Raw genomic sequence first — 19,250 nt, 5'->3', positions numbered from 1 at the left:
GTCCAAACTTTTCTAACGTCAAAACTGCCAAATAATTGGCAGTTATTGGGTTCTACCTACTACATAAAACATTAGGCCCAAAGTTGGCACTCAATTATGGATGATTTTTATAACTCTTTTTCAAGTCTTTTTGTGATTTTATTCATCCTAAAGCCATTTTTGTACCAAGCCATCACTTTAGTATTTATGTAGTGGTTACCATGTGTAAGCTTTTACAATTGCCTCAAATGCCCTGAAACAATTAGTAAAAACAAACAAAAAAACCCGGTTAAAATCCTTTCGTACAATTATGATGTCTTCTTTCCCTTTGCAACCACGTTAGACAGAGGTAAGGATGAATTACAACGAAAAAGTTGGCAAATCTGAAATCTTCAGTTTGGCAAAATCCAATCCTATTCCCTGGGGCAAGTTCTTTTGGAATTGCTGCAAAGTTTCATTTAGCAATTCCATGGCAGAGGAAGTATCTTAAATGAAATCACTCGTTTTTGTTTTCTTTAAATGGGCGAGCTTCATATTTGTTTTATTTCGTTGTTCTCTTATAACCAAATAATAATAGATAAAATTTTAAAAATTCTTTTCATGTATCAGGTATTGCTCTAAGCATGTCATGCCTATAAGATAGGTGCTAATCCTGTCACACTTTAAAAATGAAGAACCGAAGCAGAGAAAGGAAGTAACTTGCCCGAGATCACAGAGCTAGTTAAAACCACTCCAGAATTTAACAATCTGATGTTTAAACTTTGCAAACTCTCTGCTTCACCCTAGGTGTCACAGGGCTTTAAAAATAAGGTTCCTTTAATAATGGTAAGTAATATCATAAATTATTGGAAATGAGAAATAGACAGACTCCAAAATAAACACTCTGATACCATTGTGATACAGAATAATACACTCTTTTATTTTTGCTTTCTTCTTTTCTACCTGACCTGTCAGTGAAGTAACAACCTGCTGGCAAATTAAACCTGGCCGTGCATAGGTTTCTGAGACACCTCTCTAGGATCACAGCATTTGGTACTTACTGCTATTCTGGCACTAGTTGTACTATATCTATTTTAAGGTCAACATTTGTTTAATGTCTTATTTTGTTATATGAGCCCTTCCTACTCCCCCCTCCTTAACTCTCTCCCTTTTCTCTTTTTCACTTTCCTCTCTCTCTTTAAAAAGTACATTTATTGCACTATCACCATGTTCTAGCCAGTGAGCTATAGCTTAAATGAATTAAATATCCCAACAACTGCTTTCAAGGATTTACAGCCCAGAAGGAAAGATAGGAAAATAAATAAGTTCAATTAAATATCCTATTTAGACGTATTTACAAGATAGGGATGTAAAAGGTATTGTGGTTCTATGTAGAAAGTCATCATTGTTTCGAGAAGCGTTTAAAGGGAAACTGATGATAATGTCTGGAATTTGCTTTAAAATACTACACTAATGAAAAACAGACCAAAGAGAAATAGATAAATAAACAATAATGGCAAAATTTGATAATTGTTAAAGCTGGGTGTTCAGTATATGGATACCATTGTCTCTAATTTTGCATATATTTGAAATTTTTTATTAAAGTGTTTAAAAAGAACATCAGTAGCAGCCGCACAGTTAACATTTATTGCATACTTACTTTGTCGTAGACACTAAGTGCTTTCTCTGTACTAACTCATTCAGCTCTTACAAACACCCCGTGAGGTAGAAACTATTATTGTACCCATTTTGCAGGTAAGAAAACTGACCCAGAGGGGAGGGCCCGTTAACTTGACCAAATTCACAGAACAATAAGTACTGAAAGACAGGCAGTGTGATGGCAGGTTTTACTCATTTAACCACCACGTTATATTGTCTCTCCAGTGTAATTATAATAATGTGTTATATAATGATGGTTATTTACTACTTTCAGGCATGGTGCTAAATAATTTACGTGTAGTATTTCATCTAATCACTGCAAAAATAAGAGGACTTAAGTCTTAAGGAGCCATTCAATGGTGGCATGGGTTGGTCAGGAAATGCAGTAAGACAGGAAGGAAGAGGTGCCTGAGTGGAGTTTCCACAACTGAATGGCTCTGTTTCAGGGTGAAAAAGGTGTGGTCTCATTCTAGGCAGTGGGAGAATCGTGGTACAATGCACACAGGTGAGATGCATTCACACACTGGTGGTAGCAATGGTGGAGGATTAGGTATGAAGTGGCTGGCCCAAGAGTGGAACCAGGTTGAATAATCAGGCAGAACCGGGATTTAGAAGTTCTCGTGACGTGCTAAGGAATGAGGGCACTGCCCCGTAAGTTATGAAACAGGCAATATCAGGCTTAAATTTTAAAAAGGCACCCAGGGAGTCCTGAAGAGTATGAGTCAGAGGGGACACTCTTATATGTAACTAACTCAATTGGTTTGTTGATGGATGTTTTGAATGTACATCTAGTAATCTTGACAAATTCTGTCTAATGTTGGATTACCTCTCTTTTCTCTGGGGGAAAAACAAACAAACATACATCAAATAACTAGCTTTGATGTTTTCTTCTGCTCTTTCTCGTGTACACAGTGCCTACTGAAATGCTACACTCTCGAAGGGCATCAACAAGTAAATGCATTGCATAAATTAATTTTCTTGCTGTAGCTTGTTTATTAATGAGAAGAAAAGTTCCCTGTAGGTCATACTTGGAGGACATCATTATCCTGTGGCCTGGATGGCTTGAAATTCGCCTGAACTGTTAAAAAACATGATTTTGTTTTAGCTTCAGTTAAGTATTTAGCTATACTTCTTATGCATAATGAATTTTTTTTTTTTTCCCCAAGAATCTTGGAAAAGAAGGGAAGCAATCTGAATTGCTTTATCTTCTGGCTTGTACTCTTTTCTGACAGTTTATGTATGTTATTTCTAATGGGCAATTTTTTTGTTACACTGACCTTTCTCCAAAACTCCTGAGTCTGAAAAATTAGATCACATCAATTAGCCCCCCCACAACCCTATCATTACTGGAGCATCTTAAAAAGGATAAATGGACTTGTTGGCACAAATGAAGGAAAAGGAGGCTTATTTCAATATGCACATGAATATCTGCTAAAATTTGTAGCTGATCCGTGCCTATTCACTGTATGCTTCAAGTTCACCTTTGTTCTTTCCAAATTGCACCTATTTTTATCTTCTGTGTACTCTAACTTGAAAGATTGATCTAGTATTTAATATGCATTAGTAATGCTCTAAATTTTACATTGTAGAAAATGTGTCATCTGTATGTGAAATCTTACTCCTGAAGCTTTAAAAAAAAGTCACAATTTTTCTACTTTTATTTAAATGTTTAATTTTTATGTGTATAGAGGAAACAGGCAAGGAAGGACTTTAGTATTGTTTTTGTTATGAATATCATTTAATAAAAGAGGCAAGTTTGGAAGCACATTAGGGAAAAAAACAAAGATGTTAAAGTAAGAATCCGGTCCATTCATAATTCTTAACACTTCCTCCCTTAACACTCCATTGCCTTTGTCTTTGGCTATTGATATATGGCACACTCATTCCTTGAAATGCCATATGTATTCCTACCTCCTACATTCTGCGCATTCCACAAAATTCCATGTTCTCCTTGCCAGGAATCCCCTTTTCTCTATGCTATTGATGTGGGTCCCATTTTTCCTTCAAATTCTAGATTAATGTTCATTTTTCTCATAAAACCTTCCTTCTCTTTTCTAGTTCTTGTGTGATTGCTCCCTGCATTCTCTTCTGCTGAAGCCTCTTTAGGTAAAACCAACAGTACGCGTACCTCAGGAACTTTATAAACCCAAGCCAGAAGCAACAACTACAACAACAGGTAAGCAGCTAGAGTTGAGCTAGGCAGTTCATTCACTCAACAGACACCGAAGGCCATCTCTGTGCCAGGTACTGGGAATCTAGCTGTGAACCCAAGAGAAATTATGGAGTTAACAAAGCAGTTAATCTGTAGTCATAATTAATTTGTGCTCTAATATGTAGGGCCTGTTGTGATTAACCACGTTCACATTGTAGCAAGTAGAGAAGCCTTCTGCGTTTAATCACTTTGCCTGTGCTATTCAAAGTTCTTGTCCACAAGGAGGTAACAAGCTATGCTTGAGTAGAAATCAACATGCTACTTCCTTCATTGAAAAAGTTTTACTAAGAAAAAATAGCAGCTGAAATTAAGCGTGTGCCTAGTGATGTAGGTGATTTACATTTTGGCACAAGCTTCTTATGTCATCATGCATATTCTACCAAAGTTGCTATCTTATGGCAGACAAGTAACAAACAATTTGCAGACAGGCAGCCAGTTTTCTGACTTCACTTAGTATTACATTGCTTTAGGCCACACTCCCAGCACTGTTGAGAGATGTCATCTGTAAAGACTTAGATGACAAAGGCTCTGATTTGAGTGCACGCATAAAGAAAGACTAAATCCTAGTGTGAAAGGCCCTGACGAATCTCAGTTCGGGGTAGACACAAAGGAAAATTTAGGACAGACCAACAGTGAGATCATTCCTTTAGTCACACTGGTTAAGCCCTGCCATGAGTTCTTTTCTAAGAAGGAACTGGAGTGTGATCAATACTTAGTGCGTATTCATTAGAGTAGCTTCTTGAATATAATGTGGGTACTGATTTTCTTGGGACCTTGTTAAAAATGCAGATTCTGAGTTAGTAAGTCTGGGGTGGGCCCTAGTTTCTACATTCCTAGGAAGTTTCTAGGTGATTGCAATGCTGACAATCAGGGGTCATACTGAGAAGCAAGGTTTTGTTAGAGCAAATTTGATTCAATCATTCTCAATATATTCTTTTGCTATTTTCATAAAGACATGAATTAAAGATCATCTATCCAATTATTGTATTCAAGATGTTTGTGTTCAGAGTTATTAAAGTTCACAAGTAGTATGTGTGATATTCTCTTTTATTTGTCTTGATATCTTATACAGAAGTTTCCTTACAATGGTTCTACTTATGCTTTTGTGACTTTACGATGGGCTTATCAGGATATTAAATGTATTTTTTGACTTATGATGGGTTTATCAGGATGTATCCCCATTATAAGTTGAGTAGCATCTGTATTTGCACAGGTAGTATTGTTTTTTAACCATGTGCTGGGCACCTCTGTATGTAGTTTGACTGTGTAGAAGTAAGGGAGAAGATCATTCCTAGGAAGTTGTTTAGATAGTTCCACGAATCATGGGAGGGTAGAATCCTCTCAGGAAGGTGCAAATAATGTTGTGTGAATAGTACTAAGATAATCTATCAATTACATCTAATCTGTATAAGTGTGTATAGACTGAACCTTAATGTAAAACTTATATCCAGCCACTTTTCCACTTCTCCCTATACAGTATATTGATTTTCTATTATTACTATTTGTCTCTGGCCAACCACTGACACAAAGGCATAGTCATAAAGGTAATGAAGGGAAGGCTGGGGATCCCAAGTGTAGTTGTTTACAGCTTAGAGAAAAAAACTGTGCAACTTCACTTAGAGAAAGAGAGGAGCATGTTGGTAGGAAAAAAAAAAAAGGAAGTGACAAAACCACTGATAGGATATAAGAAACTGCTCAGTTCTTAACAGAGGGCTTTCAGTAAAGACTCTGGGAAATTGGATTAAGAGACAGGAACCGGCCGGGTGTGGTGACTCGCGCCTGTAATCCCAGCACTTTGGGAGGCTGAGGTGGGTGGATCACGAGGTCAGGAGATCAAGACCATCCTGGCTAACATGGTGAAACCCCATCTCTACTAAAAATACAAAAAATTAGCCGGGCGTGGTGGTGGGCACCTGTAGTCCCAGCTACTCAGGAGGCTGAGGCAGAAGAATGGCGTGAACCCGGTAGGCAGAGCTTGCAGTGAGCTGAGATTGTGCCACTGCACCCCAGCCTGGGTGACAGAGCGACACTCCGTCTCAAAAAAAAAAAAAAAAAAAAAGAGAGAGAGAGAGAGAGGAACCAAGATTTAGTCGGACCATTAATCATGACATGTGGGAAACATTAAGTAAGCTTGAAACTCATGATTCATTTGTTCACTCAACACGACAAGGGCTAAAGGTTCCGAAGTCTTAAATCTGTGCCTTTCAGTACTGCTCAATAAAATTTGTGTAATGAAGATGAGCTAGACACTCTCCTAGGTGCAGGAGAGGGAAGAATGAATAAGAAATAGTTCCTGGCCTGAAGTGGTGCAGACAGACAAAAATTAGAGATTAAAATATAAGTGCTGTTTGCCCCATTCTAAGTTATATAACCCCTGAATTTGAATGAGAGACTTTATGGAATTCTGATTTTAAGAAAGTTTTTTATCTTGTTAGGCAAACAGGTTTACCCTGTGATTGTTACCTGTTGATATAATGTTGGCATTCTGTAGTAAAAAGGTCATGTTTGCTCTGTTCTGCCTGACATCCTTTTAATAGTTCAGGCTGACTGTCATTAATTAGATACTTCAAACTGAACCCTTCTCTTTTTTCAAAGAATAATAAAAAGACATGTAGCTAATTTTTAGCACATTATTTTACTTATACAATCAATAGAGTGTGTAATAAATTCATTTCACCAAACAAATCCCTGATTTATATAAGGAAAAGTGGAGAGAGGAACAATTTGAAAGAGTGAATATTATTTACTTTTACTTATGTGAGCTGCTGATTAGCTGAGACATAGCAAAGAGGCTGTTTAGGGCTTTTTTTTTTTTTTCTTTCTTTCTTTCTTTTTTGACTTTGGGTAGCTGGACGGGCCAGGAGAAAAGAGAATTTAGGTTATTTATGGATTTTCCAAAACTTTTGGGTGTTTTTCATGTGACGCGTGAATGGCAAGTCATCCCTGTCCCATCTCTCAGTGTTCTTCCTTAGCCCTTCCACCTTTGCTATGCCAGCTCTTTACCATTTTCCGGGTTAGAACGTCCCATGCATGAAATGCTTTCCACATCAATTGGTGGAGTTCGTTTTTGAGCTTATTCTTGAAGAGATTAATAGACGGTATTGTTCTCACATTCTCCATGGTGTCATAGGTTTAAACAACAATTAGGTGGATTTAGAGCAATTTAGTATTCAAAATCAAGAACAGATTTGGGAATGATACTTTTCTAAGAGATTCTATTAGGTGATTAAATTCCTGTTTCCAAGAAAAAAATCACATCCATTTCTTCCTTCTTTGTGCTTTTTAAAATAAACCATTAGTCCATACTTTCTTGGTTCTCTTACAAGTATTCAGATAATTAGGTTTCCGGGCAAGGTAAGTGTGAAGGAGAGAAGGTATTCTAAAAGATAACTTATGAATGTGATTGAAGCAGCTGAATAAATTAAAATTTGAAATAAATACTATCAGAAAGATGAGTCACACCATAATGGCTCTTAGAAAGATACTCAACAGAAAGCACACACCTCTATAAAACAAACAGAAGTGTTCAATTTACAGGATAAAATAAAATAATTTCTATGCATAGCTCCAAGCTAGGGCAAGGGAGAAGAAAGGAGAAAAGAAAAAAAGACATTTAATGCCACTGCACCTAGCTAGATTCTGATTGAGTAATAAACGTTTGTGGAGGACCTGCTAGATAAAGTGTTCTGTTCTGGGATCTTGCATGCTTCTGCAATGCTTTGCTACTCAAGATGTAGTCCGCAGAACAACATCACCCAGAATCTTGTAGTACATAAATCTAAATCTGCATTTTAACAAGACCTCTTCAATGTTGTGAACATTGTTCCTATGTGATTCAAAGTTGAAGAACACTCCTCTAATTCAAACAGGAGACCTTTCTAAACATATGTCATGACATGTTAAATTACTTCTGGGTATCAGTATTTTAACAAGGGGCCCAGGAGGTTCTTATGGTTAGACAAGTTTGTCAAATATTGAACCTGGTAAATATCTGCACAAAGGCAGATAGGCTGAAGATCAATAGTTTCCTTTCTAGTTACTTTGCAATTTATGACATGTACTTAGGGAAATGTAAATATTTATTTAGCATATTGACACTTAAACTTCAGTTTTCAGTACATTACTTGTTCCTAAGTCAGAAAATTCAAAACTTTTTTTTTTTTTTTAGCTGAGGAATGCTTTGCTCAAATGAAATATTCTCACCACTTAAAAAATGTTTCAGTCTTTTATATTTATTTATTTATTTTTATTGAAATGGATTCTTGCTCTGTTGCCCAGGCTGGAGTGCTGTGACATGATCTTGGCTCAGTGCAACCTCCACCTCTTAGGTTCAAGTGATTCTCCTGCCTCAGTCTCCTGAGTAGCTGGGACTACAGGCGTGCGCCACCACGCCTGGCTAATTTTTGTATTTTTAGTAGAGACAGAGTTTTATCATGTTTGCTAGGCTGGTCTTGAGCTCCTGACTTCAAATGGTCCACCTACCTTGGCCGTCCGAAGTGCTGGGATTACAGGAGTGAGCCACCGTGCCTGACCTCAATCTTTTAAAATACCTCAAAGTCTTTTTTTGATCTTAAAGTGTGATTTAAAAATCTATTAATGTATTCTTATTTAAAGCATGTAATCATTCACTATATAAATCACACCCAATCATTAATTGTATCAAGGACCATTATCAGGCCAGGATCAAGCCTGTAATCCCAGCACTTTGGGAAACCCAGGTGGGCGGGATCACTTGAGGCCAGGAGTTTGAGACCAGCCTGGGCAACTTGGTGAAACCCCATCTCTATAAAAAATACAAAAAATCAGCTGGGCGTGGTGGCAGGTGCCTGTAGTCTCAGCTACTTGGGAGGCTGAGGCACAAGAATTGCTTGAACCTGGGAGGCAGAGATTGCAATGAGCCAAGATGGTGCCACTGCATTCCAGCCTGGGTGATTGAGCGAGATCCTGTCTCAAAAAACAAAAACAAGACCGGGCATGGTGACTCATGCCTGTGATCGCAGCACTTTGGGAGACTGAGGCAGGCGAATCACCTCAGGTCAGGAGTTCGAGACTAGCCTGGCCAACATGGCGAAACCCCGTCTCTACTAAAAATACAAAAATTAGCTGGATGTGGTGGTGCATGCCTGTAATTCTGTCTACTTGGGAGGCTGAGGCAGGAGAATCCCTTGAACCTGGGAGGTGCAGTTGGCAGTGAGACAAGATTGTGCCACAGCACTCCAGCCTTGGAGACAGAGTGAGATTCTGTCTCAGAAAACAAAGACAAAAACAAAACAACGACAGAAAACCTCTATACACTGGGGTGTTTTTAAAAATAAATAAAGGTGTTTTATGAAATGTTGTACTAATTAATGGCTAGCATTTGAAAGTGTAAATCTTTTTGCAGAATGTAAAGATCATCAAATATTCATTTATAAGAAGACACAAAATAAAATGTTATCCAAAAAAATTACCAGATTTGTTTATTAAAGTTGCCCTCATGTAATGACTCAACTAGTTATACAGAGGATGACAAAAAAATGAGAAGTTGCAGAAATATTAATTAAGGGTTTTCTTTATTTCAACAGCAGCAGAAGCTAAACTTAAAATGTCCTAAAAACAGAAAAACTATTTTTAGTAACTTATCCAATGACCCCATGATAGCCTTTCACACAGTGAAGCATTTTATTTTACAGCATTTTAAGGGCCAGACATATAACCATTAATAAAAAAGAATTTTATTTGTCTTGAAACACATAAAATATTGTAACTGACATTGTACATTGGTTCAAGGACTTACAAAGTATTGAAAAATGTCTAATTTCTAAAAATTGGTTTTCAAAAGGGGCAGCAGCCCTCAGGGCAGGAAATAATGACATTGTAAGGCATTTTTCAAATGCTTTTCTTCCCAGAAAATTTGGCATTTCCAGATTAAAGATTCAGAGTTTCAACTGCGTGTGAATGATCCCAAGGACATTTTGTAATTTCGCTGACACAGGGTCTGAAGAGAGCTGCGTGAGGGTGTCTGGTGAGTAAAACAATGAACAGGGTGGTAAATGATCTTGGTAGATGATTTGACATGCCTCTCTCAATGAGGCTTGATGGCTCTCTTTTCTCTTATTCAATGGTCATCATTTAGAATGTTTTCAGACTGTCTGATGCATGCTGCGGGGCTAATATAACTTATTTTGCCATCACTGTGGTAGGGCTTGGCTAAATCAAGTGAAATGATGCCTTCATAGCAAATAACAACCAATGTGAGGATTAAACTCTTGAAAAATGGAATAACATGATACCACTTTCTCAGTAGATTGTATTTCTGTTGCCCAATTTAAACATCATGCAAGCATTTAGTTTTGTCCTTTAGACTCTCCATCTTAATGAGTCCGGCAAGATCTGAGATGAGGCTTGAATGTGCTAAGCAGCATGGTAACGCTTTGGAGTGGTGATGAGATGTATGACAGCATTCTGTATCACACCTGTGAATACACAGCTACTTTTGATTATGTTGAGATCTTACAGACCCACTACTTTGCTTTCAGCTTCTCCAGAGGCAGTCTTACCTTTTCTGTTCCCATTCCAAGCAAAAGACATATGTCCAGGAAGAACAAAGAAAGTGGATTCTTCAAAGAAGTTGAAAATGGGACTGCTCTCTGTGAAGAAAACTTGCTTTGGTCAGCAGGAAAAAGAACTGCATGTAACTCCCTATTTTTTATTTTCACGTAAAACAATAGCCTAAGTTTTTTTGTGTAAACAATGGAAGCAAACATGGAGAAAAACTTAGGCAAATATAACTTTGACCATATATAGTTGTCTGAATAGAACAATAGAGAGCAGTGGAATAAAAATCTGGATAATTAATTGACTCTGGAAGTAAAGATACGCGTTAATAATTTTTTCAGTTAAGTAATTTTAAAAGTTACTGACTGACCTAAGGAGCGTTCATTTTAAGATACAGCTCAAATTTCTTTTTCATAATAGTTAACTTCATACTTCTCATAGCTTCCTCAGATTTTACTTCATTTAGTGAACTAACATTTCTTCATTATCAAAAACATTGCATAATTGTCCATGTGTTTTCTTTAGGAAGTTAATTGTCTAGCATCCTGATTGCAGAAAATTAGCGGGTCAGGGACATGTAATTTCTATGTGCCAAGATTTAAACTACTATTATTTCAATTTTATTGTCAAATATGAGGAGCTATATTGGATGTAGAAGTCAGTAAGTCACTCCTTCGATAAGGACGCTGTGGTTTCCTCATCCTAAACCATTTTAAATTTCAATCTCAAATTTAGGATTTGAGACTGACTAAAGTATTCTCTGTCACTATGCTTACATTTATATTAGGATGCAAATTTTATTAACTATATTTTTAAAGATATTTATTATAACATATTGGCTCACATGATTATGGAGGCTAAGAAATCACAGAATCTGCTGTCTGCAATCTGGACATGCAGGAAGGGCCAGGTGAAGCTCAAAGGCCTGAAAGCGAGAGGGTCAATGGTGTAGATTCCAGGCTAAATCCCCAGGCCTGAGAACTAGAAGCATCAAAGGCAGAAGAAGATAGATGTCCCAGCCCAAGTAGTCCAGCAGAGAGCAGATGAACCCAGCATTCTTCTGTCTTTTTGTTCTATTCAAGCCCTCAATGGATTGAACGATGCCCATCCATGTTGGAGAATGCCATCTGCTTTACTCAGTCCATCCATTCCAATACTTATCTCTCCTGGAAACATCCTCACAGGCAGTCCCAGAAATAATATTTAATCAGGTATTTGAGCATCCATGGCCAAGTCAAGTTGACACATAAAATTGACTATGACATGTATGTTTCATAAATTGTGTTTATTCATTTGATACTTCTTGTGACATTTTCATGCAAACATATTTTTTCTTGCATTTATAAAACTTTTTATTCCTGCTTTCTGTTTTTCTGTCTCTTTTTTCATTTTTCTTTAGTAACTCTTTGTTATACCTTAGTCAGGCAGGAATCATTACCATGAGGCTCTCCTACTCCATTTCCCTAACGTTGTTAAATCTGGAGGTCCCCACTTGGAGGGTAACAGGGTGACATAGTTTGGATCTGTGTTCCCACCCAAATCATATGTCCCCACTCATATTGAAATGTAATCCCCAATGTTGGAGATAGGGTCTGGTGGGAGGTGATTGGGTCATGGGGGTGGATTTTTCATGAAGAGTTTAACACCATCCCCCTTGGTACTGTCCTTGAGATAGTCAATGAGTTCTCATGAGATCTGGTCATTTAAATGTGTGTAGCACCTTCTCCTTTGCACTCATTTGCACCTGCTCTCGCCACGTGACGTGTAAGCTTCTGCTTCCCCTTCTGCCATGATTATAAAAGCCTCTCAAGGCCTCCCTAGAAGCAGATGACAGTGCCCTACTTCCTGTACAATCTGCAGAAACATGAGCCCATTAAACTTCTTTTCTTTATGAATCACCCAGTGTCATTTCTTTATAGCAATATAAGAATAGCCTAATAGACAGGGAGAGAAACAGCGTGTTATATAGAAGACAATGGAAGAATATATCCTGTGGGTTGTCACTACTTTAAAACTCGAGTCTACTGCTCGTAGAAGTATTGATGTTGCATTGACAAATGAAAGCAAATTTTATCTTGGCTTATGCTGTTTTCTAAGTGTCAGGAAAAACTTCCACATAAACCCATGTTTCTCAGCAGATGTGACCAACCTATGATTGTCTATGTAGACTGACAATACCTTTGAGCCTTTTTTTTGTCAGGTATCTCGAAATTGCAACACCTTGGGTAAAATAAATCGGCACAGTGAGAAGCAGCTACACTGTTTTGACACAGCTGTAATATTTATTGGCTGACTTCCATCAAATCCTTGTTTTCTTAGATTCTGATGAAAGTTTTAACTTAGACCATTTGGCTTAGTTATTACTATAAAATAATATATTATTTTAAAAATAATAATTCTGGGATAATACAGAAATCCAATTTATTCAAGAAATGAAGAAATGGAAATATAATTATTCTTAACTTTCATCGAGCACCTACTAGTCAGTAGGCACTCTGTTAGGTACTAGAGGTACAAAGTGGCATTATTTATTATTCATTATCTCTTGAGGTTCATAATCTAGTTGGAGAGATTGGACAAATATTTATATCTATACCTCATAAATACAAAGTAGCATATACCAAAAGATAAATAACAAACGGAGAAAGGCTTAAAGTGAGAAATAATTAGAAATGATTGAGTTCTCAGGAAAGGTCTTCTAGAGGACACTAGAACTTGAATTCAACCCTGAAGGAAAAGTACACTTAAGATATTAATTATAATAGGAAGTACCATTATTGGACCCATATGTGCCAAACTTAGTATTTTAAAAGTATCCAACATTCTTAACAGTCCAAAGAAGTAGATGTTAGTATTGACATTTTACAGGTAAAAATACCGAGGCTAAGAGGAGCTAACAGTGTTATATATCACTTTTAAAATGGAAAATAAGACACATCTCCACACCTCAGAGATAATGTTTGTGAAAACACTGACACAGAAACTTTGACTTCTGGCTGCGCACAGTGGCTCACGCCTGTAATCCCAGCACTTTGGGAGGGTAAGGCAGGGGGATCACTTGAGGTCAGGAGTTCAAGACCAGCCTGGCCAACATGGTGAAACCCCGTCTCTACTAAAAATACAAAAATTAGCCAAGCGTGGTGGTGGGCGCCTGTAGTTCCAGCTACTCAGGAGGCGGAAACAGAAGGATGACTTGAACCTAGGAGGTGAAGTTTGCAGTGAGGGAGATCATGCCACTGCACTCCAGCCTGGGTGACAAAGTGAGACTCTGTCTCAAACAACAACAACAACAAAAACTTTGACTTCCCTCGAAGTTAAAAAACTTCCTCAACATGACATAAAGAAAGAAGGTGAAGTAACACTATGGCCATTTTATCAAAACAGGATATGATTGATCTTATTTGGGGAGAGATACTTGATAATGCAGCCTTCCATAGAGTATAAAGGGAAAATGACTGAATTTATCTTTCTTTTTCCAATGTGGCATAATAATAAAAAAAAAGAGCAGGTGATTCTAGTAGAGACCAATAATAACTAACATTTTAAAAAATCACCCACCCACACAGAGAAGCATCCAGGCATATCCAAAGGAGGGAAAGATTCATATAGTAGATAGAAAATATACATTGTTTCTTAGAACAATAGTATCTCAATCCTAGAGACTGAATTGGATGATAACAGAAGAGGATACTTAAGACAATAATCCTGGGCTAGAGTCTAGGATTTTAAGGAGATCAAATCAGTCCTTATCATCTAGAGTCTAGGATTTTAAGGAGATCAAATCAGTCCTTATCATCAAATCCTTCATCCCATCCCATCAGTGCCTACTTCTCTCTCATCATTTAATTTCCTCATCTTGTAGGAGCAGTCAACTCTGAAATTGCTAGGAAGGTAAAGTGAATGAGCTTGATAAATAAACAATTCGTTTCAAGTCTCTCACACAAAGATCAGAGAAAAATTTGAAGAAATAGTCATCTGTATGCTTTTCCTTTCTGGTTTTCATTTTCCCCTTCTTTTTAAAATTTTTATGTTGTTCAATTTTCATAATCAGAAGAAGAGGAGTAGACATGCTTTTAAGAGAAAAGTTAGAAACCCTAGCTGTAATTGCAGGTTGGATTTTGGCTGTGGGTTATAGTACATAAGCTGGTTACACAATACACACATAGCTTTTATTCTCTAGTTGTTCTGCTTTGGCACTCCAAGTAGATGCTAAAGTACCTGAAGGAAGAAATGCATCATCTGATTTTTCTGTTTCTCTCACAGAACCCAGAATTGCCCCAAGGCTAATATTTTGAAGTGTCTTCAGGATTAGACACTGCACTAGGTTTTAGGGATGTATTCAATACTTTCAGATCTGGTGATCAAATGAATTTGGGGGAAAAAACCTGGTAGTTTTTTGTTTATGTACAAAATGAATTTCAATGAGCCTTCAAATAAACTGAATTTCACATAGAAGCCACACCAGGGTCCAGACTGACTCTTGTCCTTAGATTTTTCTAAATAATGCTGAGTTAACAAAAGCACTAGATTGGAGGCCAGAATATAATTTTGCCATTAACTGAGAGATGAAGCTTATCTTCAGGTAAACAATGAGGGGTCCACAGCCCTGCCGTGGAGAAATAGCAGCATTCTCATTTCTGTGATCCAAAAGCTCGGGGAAATCACTGAGATTGTGACTGAATTAAATAGTGCAAAGAACAACTGGCAGAAACACACTTTATGTACCAAACCATGGGCTAGTTCCATGTCTTTGTTTTAGCTCTTAATTTCATCAGCTTTATGCTATTTAATCGCTAAGTCTATGCTACTTTAGTGACGAGATAAAACATTCTGGAAAAACAAAATGTTTTTCTATTTCTCTTCATATTGATGCAAAATTGTTCTCATATTATTGTTTTTTAGTCTATCTTGTTATGTAAAATGAAAACTGACAGAAAGTTAACAAAATGTTATAAAGATCCTTTTTGAGCCTCATCATTTATCTGACATTTTGTGCTGTCCCCCTCTCTAAGCACAATTCTACCAGGGCACTTTGCATTTATAGCATTTATTTTTTTACTGTGAGTATATTTCAAGCCATTGAGAAGGCAGTCATAGTTGTATTTAATCTCATATTATGGCATTATTGCCTGTTCAACTAAGGAGGTCCGTTAGAGAAATAAATGCATATAATATAGCCTAATCAGAAATTGAACAAATAAAGGGGCTATAACACCAAAACAAGGTTAAAAATCACTATGGAAATTAATTTTTTTAAATGACAGTATTTCAAGGTGACCATTGTATGTAAGACTGTAAGAAAAATGGGTGCTGATCAAAGCATGTTCTTGCTGGGGATCATGATTGATTTGGCTGCTCCAGAAACACGAATTTCATTTAAAGTTTCATGGCTCTTTGTATCTTTTCTGGGCTTACAGAAATCATTTATCTCTGCATGTATCCCTACATGTGTTATTCAATTTATTTTAACAGTATCCATGTGCAATGGCCGCATACACAGAAGTGCTAGCAGAAGATAGATTGCACATGTAATTGTGGTAATTACAAATCAAATCATCCTCTGAGTTAGAAGTAGCGGAGTATGCTTACAAGAATACTACAATGGACTCTGGTGACCCCTGAATTCTGGTCCCAACATTGTCACTGATTTCTTGTGGGATGGTAGGCCAAAGACAACTTGACCAAACCACAGATTAAAATAAAATAGTTTAGTTAGAGAATAAAAAATCAAATTTAATGACTTTAATAACTTAATCAAAAATAACATTTCCTTTGGCAATAACACAAAAATATTTAAATGTGCACTTGATTTCACAATTGAACATATTATATTGCAATTCTCTCCCACTTCTTTGTCACTGTACCTCATGTCTTCCTCCCTTGGTTCTGCTTCATTGGTAACGGTATAGGTCCACCACTCTTGATGAAATGGAGCAGTTTATTATTAACTCATCTTCTAGTATTAAATAAGCTTGTGGTTCAGGATATAACAATTAACTGACTTCTAATAAATTAAATATGAGAAAGTCATTTTAAAGTCCTGCATCGTCTTAACAGTCAATACTCTGTACAGTCAGATGGGAATAAAGATGGTCCTAGATAATGACTTAAAACTGTTTTGCAAAGAGTAATATTGTTATCTTCTCCCCTCATGGATTCTACGTTAGGAAACATTTTTGTCTACCTAATAGGTAACTAGGAAATAATGCCTTTTCCCATTTGTATTAACCAAAGGCATATGGAACTGTGAGTTCTGATTAGAACTCATATCAATTAGAGTTTCTGATCAATTAGAATTTCTGATTAATATGAGATACACTGTCACCACACTGAAATGATAAAAGGTTGGTCCAAAGCTCAGAAACATAAAGTTTCAGTTGGCTGGCACAATCTTAATGCAGGCAAATAGGCAATTTCCATTAGAAACCATCAAGATAGGCTTCCTAAAATTCAGGGTCCCTGGATCCCTTTTGTTAGATGATATTCATGACATATTCATGTGACTATGACAATAAAGCAATGAAACTGATTTCCTCCCTTAAACATATGCATAGAAATACAGATTTAATATAGATTTACTTAACTATCTGCTATGGACTAAATGTTTATGTTGCCCCAAATTCATATGTTGAAGCCTTAATCCCCAATGTGATGATATTTGGAGGTGGGGCTTTTGAAAGTAATTAGGAAATGAAGGCTAAACTCTCATGAATGGGATTAGTACCTTTATAAGAAGAGACATGAGAGAGATGATCTCTCTCTCCACATGTGAAACACAGCAAGGAGGCATCCATCTTCAAATCAGGAAGACAACCCTCACTAGGAACCAAATTGGCAAGCACCTTGATCTTGGACTTTCCAGTCTCTAAAACTGTGAGAAATCAAATTCTGCCACCCAGTGTATGGTGTTTTTGGAATAGCAGCTCAAACTAAGACAACTATCTGCTGCAAATATTGAGGTAAGGTGCCTCTCTAACTGTATGGAAGTCAGTTGACACGTAGAGTGAAAAGAATATGGATTTTAGAGTTAGATAGATCCAACCAAACATGAGTAATTTGTAAGGTTTTTTTCTCTTAGTCTCAGATTATTCACTGATGAAATATGATTGACAATTTCCACTGGAAAAACACTGAACAGGCTTCATGCCATAAAAGGAGAGCATTGGGTACCAAAAGAAATCATAACATATTGAAAGCCAAAGAGCAAGGTGGAGACGTTTTTTACCTACACAAGTCGATTAAAATATGATTCCTCTGATTACACAAATAACACAAATAAATAAAAAATTTCCCAACAGAACATACAGTATATGAAATTCTGTGACAAATTATGTATAGTCAATAAACATATTTAAATGTCCAACGCCATGAGTAATCACAGAGGCAAATTAAAATAATAACATGCCATTTTCTTCTCATAAAAATTAGCAAAGACTTTAAGAAATATATTTCTGGACATGAGTGAGAGATGGATTTTGTTATTTAGTCAAATATTACTTAATGTATCACTTTTTTTTTTTTTTTGAGACAGAGTCTCACTCTGTCACCCAGGCCAGAGTGCAGTGGCACAATATCGGCTCACCGCAAGCTCTGCCTCCTGGGTTCATACCATTCTCCTGCCTCAGCCTCCCAAGTAGTTGGGACTATAGGCGCCCGCCACCACGCTCAGCTAATTTTTTGTATTTTTAGTAGAGATGGGGTTTCACTGTGTTAGCCAGGATGATCTTGATCTCCTAACCTCGTGATCCATCCGCCTCAGCCTCCCAAAGTGTTGGGATTACAGGCATGAGCCACTGCGCCTGGCCCCAAACACTCTTTTAAGAAATGGGTATAAAATAAATAATAATAATACCATGGGCTCTCTGTACTCATGAACTTCACATTCTGGTGTGTGTGTGTGTGCCTATTCTATGTTTGGTGATTAGTGGGGAGTCAAGCAATGATTAGGTAAACAAAATAAAAAATGATAAATTGAACTAAGTACCATGAAGGAAATGAACATGGGACACTGCTAAGAAGTAATGGTAGGGGAGTAAATGGACTTCCCTTTAAGTAGGGAAGTCAAGTAGGGCCACACCAAACAGGGGATAATTAAGCTAAAATTGAAGAAGTAAGAAGTATTTTTTGTTTGTATGTTTTTGAGATGGAGTCTTGCTCTGTCGCCCAGGCTGGAGTGCAGCAGCGTGATCTTGGCTCATTGCAACCACTGCCTCCTGGGTTCAAGTGATTCTCCTGACTCAGCCTCCAGAGTATTTGGGATTACAGGTGCTTGCCACCAAGCCAGTCTAATTTTTGTATTTTTACTAGAGACGGAGTTTTGCCATGTTGGCCAGGCTGGTCTTGAACTCCTGACCTCAGGTGATCCACCCGTCTCGGCCTCCCAAAGTGCTGGAATTACAGGCGTGAGCTATTGCGCCCGGCCGAGAAGTATTTTTATTAAGAGTCCAAAGAGTTGTCCAGGCAGAAGACACTCCAGTACAAAAAGAACTGCCAGAAATACCGATGAAGCAAGAGCGTGATGGTCAAAGGACAGTGTGCCAAGGTGGCAACAAGCCGGTAGGAAGAGGCCATGTCATTCAGGGACTTATATATCATAGTAAGGGATTTGAATTTTCTTCTTAGTGAAGTCAAATCAGATATAAACTCTCAGATGAATAAGAAATCAAATGTTTATGGTGCATATAGAATATAACACAATTTACCAATCAAATAAAACTGAAAAACTTAAGATTTAAATTGTCAACGTTGCCTTAACATGGCAGATGATCTTTGCTGACTCTACATTGCTTTTAGTGAGTGTATTTAGTACTGACTGTGACAGTACAGGTTCTTTTTAGTTTTATGTAGTTATGTTGACGTTAATCCTCTTATTTTTTTTTTTTTT

At 37.2% G+C, this 19,250-nt stretch overlaps 1 protein-coding gene and 1 long non-coding RNA gene across 3 annotated transcripts in view; one reads left to right on the top strand and one right to left on the bottom strand.

Moving 5' to 3' along the window:
- PTPRO (protein tyrosine phosphatase receptor type O) overlaps nt 1–19,250 on the bottom strand; it is a 271,904-nt gene that overhangs the window by 175,755 nt on the left and 76,899 nt on the right. The gene's annotated exons all lie outside the window — the stretch shown is intronic.
- On the top strand, nt 3,172–12,311 carry LOC140712838 (uncharacterized). Its single transcript, XR_012094646.1, has 3 exons — nt 3,172–3,793; nt 9,718–9,833; nt 10,348–12,311. It is a non-coding gene; the product is annotated as an uncharacterized lncRNA (long non-coding RNA).

Source organism: Chlorocebus sabaeus, chromosome 11 (genome assembly GCF_047675955.1).
Source record: "Chlorocebus sabaeus isolate Y175 chromosome 11, mChlSab1.0.hap1, whole genome shotgun sequence".
Taxonomy (NCBI): Eukaryota; Metazoa; Chordata; class Mammalia; order Primates; family Cercopithecidae; genus Chlorocebus; species Chlorocebus sabaeus.
The sequence above is the reverse complement of the archived record's forward strand: the minus strand, read 5'-3'. Positions and strand labels throughout refer to the sequence as shown.